The following is a 5,685-nucleotide window of genomic DNA, read 5'->3' as shown; positions in this document are numbered from 1 at the left end:
ATAACCCGAGCGCTTTCGAAAGGGTCCCCGCTGGGACAGCGGTGAGTCTGCGGATTTACAATGCTAAAATTAGGGGCTCGATTCCCCTCGGTGGACACAGCAGATAGCGCTCTGTTTATAGGGTTTTTATTCATTCTTGTTATATATTTTTAGTGTCAGTTTTGATCGTATTCTCTTTCGAGCTACACGTTAAACGGTTATTTTGTGACTGTTATTGTATAAATATTGAAGGTTTCGTAACAGATGGCGCTGAAGAACCTACGAAATTTGGTTGACACAAGGTAATCAATCTTTAAAGAATATTTCGATACTCGTCGTGGCCACAGCACAGATAGGCCATTGTGTAACTTTGTGCTTAACAATAAACAAGTAAAAATATTATAATATATAGCAGCGTAACCTTTAATTTTGTAGTGGTTTTGACTAAAAGATTTCTCTCGTGTTAGATTATCATGCTTGAAATATTGCAGGTAATAAAAACGACAAAATCCTGTCCTAAGAGGATTGCTTGTTGATCGACATATCAACGCATACTAGTCTAACTGACAGGTTGATTGTGTTTCTTCTGTCATTGTACCATGGACCAATTCTGATTATGGTTAAGACTTACTTTTTACACGTGTGTACACACGTGTGAAATAACCGTCAACTGACGGGGAATGTTTAAACATTAAAACAATGTAAGTTTAACAGCAATCTTATATTTCAAAATAATAACTTGAACACAAACTTTATCTCAAAATCTTAAAATTATAACAAAGCTTCTTCATAAAAAAAAAAAAAAACAACTTGCAGTTTTCTTTCCACCTACCAACAAATAAATATTTTGAGGTGACCCAACCCTTGAAACATCTGACTGACCGTGAGAAAAGCATGGTTGTTTGAGAAAAAGTCCAGCAACTTTCATACTTTGACCTTGAATCCATTTAGAATATTCAACATTGTCTGGAGCGTCAACCTGCCAAGATTGTTTGAGATTGACTCAATAGTCCGAGAGTAATTAACCAACAGGCTTTCCAAAATAGAATTAGGGTTAAGCTCAATTTTGACCCCTTTGGGACATTCCTTTTAGTTCATAGTGTTTGCATATAAATTTTGGTTGAGATTGGCCCAATAGGCTCGGAGGAGTTAGGGTACAAACAAACATACATTTCGTTTTTATATATATATACATATAACTAGTGTTTTCTTATATATATATATATATATACATTGTTGTCTTTGTTTCCTGTGTATGATATTTCATATTGTTATAATAAAGCAATAATATTAGCCTCGGACGTCTTGTTTTGTACTGTATAAAAATATTTCAAGTTTGGTTGCTTGGTTACTGAATTTTATATATTTTCATATTTACTCATGTTTTTTCCTCAATTCTGTAATTATGTAACTTTTTAAATTTGAATATCCTTAGTTCAACTAACCGAAATAACCAAAAAAAAATGGTCAGTTATTTTACCAACGAAGTCACGAAACATTTACATATTTTTTTTTTTTATTCCATTGAATAATTATATGTATTACCTCTTATCGATACCATAATGATTTCCACCCTAAACCATGTATTTGTAAAGACGTTTGTTTAATTTATAAGTCATCTTGTAAATTTATATTTCAAAGAAAGTGTGTTAACTCTTTCAATGCAATGGGTACACATTTGTGCACTTAAGGGCACTGTTATGTAAGTTTGGTATTTTTTTTTTACCACCATGAAGAAAGGCTATTTTTCCTTCACACTTTCCAAAATTTACCAGTTTCAAATTTCAGGTAGTTAAAATTAATAATTCTGCGTATCGGTATCTCCTGATTTTGTAAAATAAACACTTGGATTTCATGTAAATCACTCAGTTTATTTGTGTTCAAGAAAAAGGTTCATAATGCATTGAACATTCCACCTCCCTCCCCCCCGATACTTTTGTATACGCCTTTGGGCACTGCTGTTACTTAGAGCGATATCGCCTTTCGTAATATCGTATAATCTAATGTGTACGTGTGGCTCATGATATGCGCAATCTGTGTGCTGTTAAGAAATACTGGAGTAAAATATCAATATGAAACCCACACGAAATTGTGTATAGACAAGCCAAACGTACCGGGTTTGATTACAGAACCATGTACGTGAAACGAAGAATGTGGTTGTGACATGTTTAATTTTCTGTGGTTGAAACGCCTTTAGTTCGTATACATTACGTTTTGTTTAGTTTTCTTCTAAGTATCTTAAGGATCGCGACATGAGGAGAACAAGATCTGGATTATCATTCTGACCTTGGGTGACCTCCAGCAATATCGGAACAAATCCAATAATATCGCATGTGACCTATGAAAGCAAATCTTGTTATAAGCTCTGAAGATTGAATGTTCGCTAAAACAAAAACAAAAACCTGGAATCATTAAAAGTCAAGATATACAGAAATAAACAGGCAACAAATAGCTGGCTGAGTTTTAAATTTCAGAAAAATCGGGGCAAATGCCTCGTGAAGGCCCTGGTGGTTCGTGGGCGAAGTATAAACTAGCTTACCATATAGTTTGACAAACTACCACGTCTGGGTGTAGCCTAATGGTTAGCGTGCTGTGACTACGAATCCGAAGGTTCAATGTTCGCGGTCCGTTGCCATAAAACGTGCAATAAAAGTAACAGTCAAAATCATAAGTTGAAGGTGGGTTATTGTTAACTAGCTGCCTTCCCTCTTGTTTATTAGACACAAATCAGGGGTGACTATGCGCAGCTAGCCTTTTTTTGTGTAAAACTGCCTGAAAATCCTGAAAAAAGTAAACAAACAAACGAAATCCTAACTTTGGTAGTTGCTAGATACGTATTTGTTGTGTCTTCTCCAGCACTTCAAGGACTAGATACGTAGCTCTTGTGTCCTCCCCAGCACTTCAAGAACTAGATTCGTAGCTCTTGTGTCCTCCCCAGCACTTCAAAACTAGATACGTATCTGTTGTGTCCTCCACAGCACTTCAAAACTAGATAGGTATCTGTTGTGTCCTCCACAACACTTCAAAACTAGATTCGTAGCTCTTGTGTCCTCCACAACACTTCAAAACTAGATACGTATTTATTGTGTCCTCCCCAGCCCTTCAAAACTAGATACGTATTTGTTGTGTCCTCCACAACACTTCAAAACTAGATACGTATTTATTGTGTCCTCCCCAACACTGCAAAACTAGATACATATTTGTTGTGTCCTCCACAACAATTCAAAACTAGATACGTATTTATTGTGTCCTCCCCAACACTTCAAAACTAGATACGTATTTGTTGTGTCCTCCACAACACTTCAAAACTATTCGTATCTCTTGTGTCCTCCCCAGCACTTCAAGAACTAGATTCGTAGCTCTTGTGTCCTCCCAACACTTCAAAACTAGATACGTATTTGATATGTCTTCCCCAGCGCATCGGAACTAGAACGTATTTTATATGTCTTCCCCAGCGCTTGAGAACTATATGTTTTTGTATACAAAACATGAAGAAGGCTCACGAAAGGACTGATATAAAAAACAATACTGTTAACAATTAAGTCAGTGTTCACTAGATTAAAGATACACATTGTAATTTTTAAACCGATTAGATCATAATACTCCGTTAATCTTTTGGTGTTAATTGTGTCTGTTTGTTAATATCATGCCCTATGAACTTAAAAACTACTGGTCAGTTTTTGGCAATGGATACGTTTTAACCTTGTATGGCCAAGCGCCATATTACTACAACTCTGTTCTTTAAACCAGTCTTGAGCCGGAAGTATAGCCTCGTGGTTAGCATGCTGAGCTGAAAATCGAAAGGTCCAAGATTCGAGCCGCGATACTGCTGAATACGCTCTGCATTTTCAGCTGAGAGTGCGTTATAAGAACAACAGTAAACCCCGTCATTTGGTTCGAAGAGTGGTGGCGGGTGCTACTGACTCTGTCTTCCCTTTGATCAGTAGTTCAAAATATGGAACGGCTAAATCTGAACCTTAGAGCTTTTCTAGTCCAGTCGTTTAGCCCATGTGTCCCATAAAGTACAGTGCAGATTGACAAAAAAGTCCAGTTGCAATTAATGATGATATATATTAGGTAATAATATTGAATATTGATAAATTAACACACACACGTGGAAAAAAAAAGAGTAGGTGGAAAAAAGAATATTTCCTTATATTGCCAAGCAAATAGATCCTGATTATACGATAATATAATATTTACGATATATGTAAATATATATATATGCACAAATATACACACTATTTCAAAACTTAGTTTATATTACAAGCAAGATATACTTTTATGTTACTGGTGTCATAACGTGATGATGTCATTAATATTTCAAGCTACTAAACGAAGCCAACATATGGAACCCAGCTATCAAGGAAGTGTTAAGCCTTAAAATATGAACAGTTTATAGTATAGTTTTCTTTTTAAGTTTCGTAGAAAATCTGATTAGCGAAAGCTTACCATTAAAGAAATAGTAAACATATGTATTTATCTGTTGTTGTTGTTGTTTTTTTTATCAACTTTAATCGACGTAAAGGTCTTCGTCTTATCCTGAACTTCAGTTAGAAAGACTATAAATTTCAGGAGCGTCTGGTAATGTTCAGGAGCCTCACATATGTGTGGTAATCCATGAAATGTTTGATTTCATCTTTTTTGTTGTTGTTGTTGTTACACTGTATAAACTTCTTAGAAAAATAAATCACCAACCAGGAAAACATCTTACATTTGTTTATTACCAAGTGAGAAACCTGATAGTCCTGATAGAAACCTGATAGACCGAGTACTTTCGGAAAGCAGGCATTCCTTCTTCAGGGGGTGATTTGGGGATCGATTCCAAATTTGCCCCTGAAGAAGGAAGGGGTTTATCGGTGATTTACCTAAGTTTGATCTTATGTTATTTCTAAGTGTCATCAATTTGTTTATTGACATTTCCAATTAGTACTGAAGAAATGGTGCAAATTGTTTTATAATTAAACAAAGAAAATTCAAGAATATATTAATAATTTCATAAAACCAAATGCCTGTATTGACTGGAAGAATACAACATGTGAAAATAGTAAATATTTATCTGAATAAAGCACTTGGCAGAATTTTGATTTCCACTTTTCATGTTAAAGATTTTCAGTACTGGTTTAATCGTTATCAGTCTTGAGTTTTGATATTATTTTTCAACAAGTACTTCGCTTATTTTCTCCTAATCTTCTGACAAGCTGTTGGTAATTTGAATTTGGACACTTGAATTTACAAATGTTGACTAGAGGGGAGGAAACTTGTCAGAAGCGCTCGCCGCCTTTGTTATTTTTAACCCAATAAAGTGAGACTGGCTATCACTCTTTTGACGAGACCATATCTGAAAATGTGGCTCGTGTTCAGTGACAGCTCGCGGGCTCGAGCCATGAACCTTCAGTATATTTATTTATATCTTCTATTATTTGTGGTGTATTTTGTATTATTATATACTATTCAATTTTAATATGATATGTTTGCTTTAAAGAAAAGGCATTTCATAAGGTACACTATATGTACTTCCACAGGATCCCCGAAAGTGTTATGTTTCAAGAGTAAATAAAACCAAAAATATGAGTAACAAATATTTTTATTTCTTGCTTTTGAAGTTCATATGTTGTAGCGTACAGAATGCATAATTCTTCTTGTGATTCATTGGATGCGCACGTTTTACTGACATCACGACAGTACAAATTGCAACATTTAGCG

Source organism: Limulus polyphemus, unplaced genomic scaffold (assembly GCF_000517525.1).
Source record: "Limulus polyphemus unplaced genomic scaffold, Limulus_polyphemus-2.1.2 Scaffold2253, whole genome shotgun sequence".
Classification (NCBI taxonomy): domain Eukaryota; kingdom Metazoa; phylum Arthropoda; class Merostomata; order Xiphosura; family Limulidae; genus Limulus; species Limulus polyphemus.
This window is presented reverse-complemented; position numbering follows the sequence as displayed.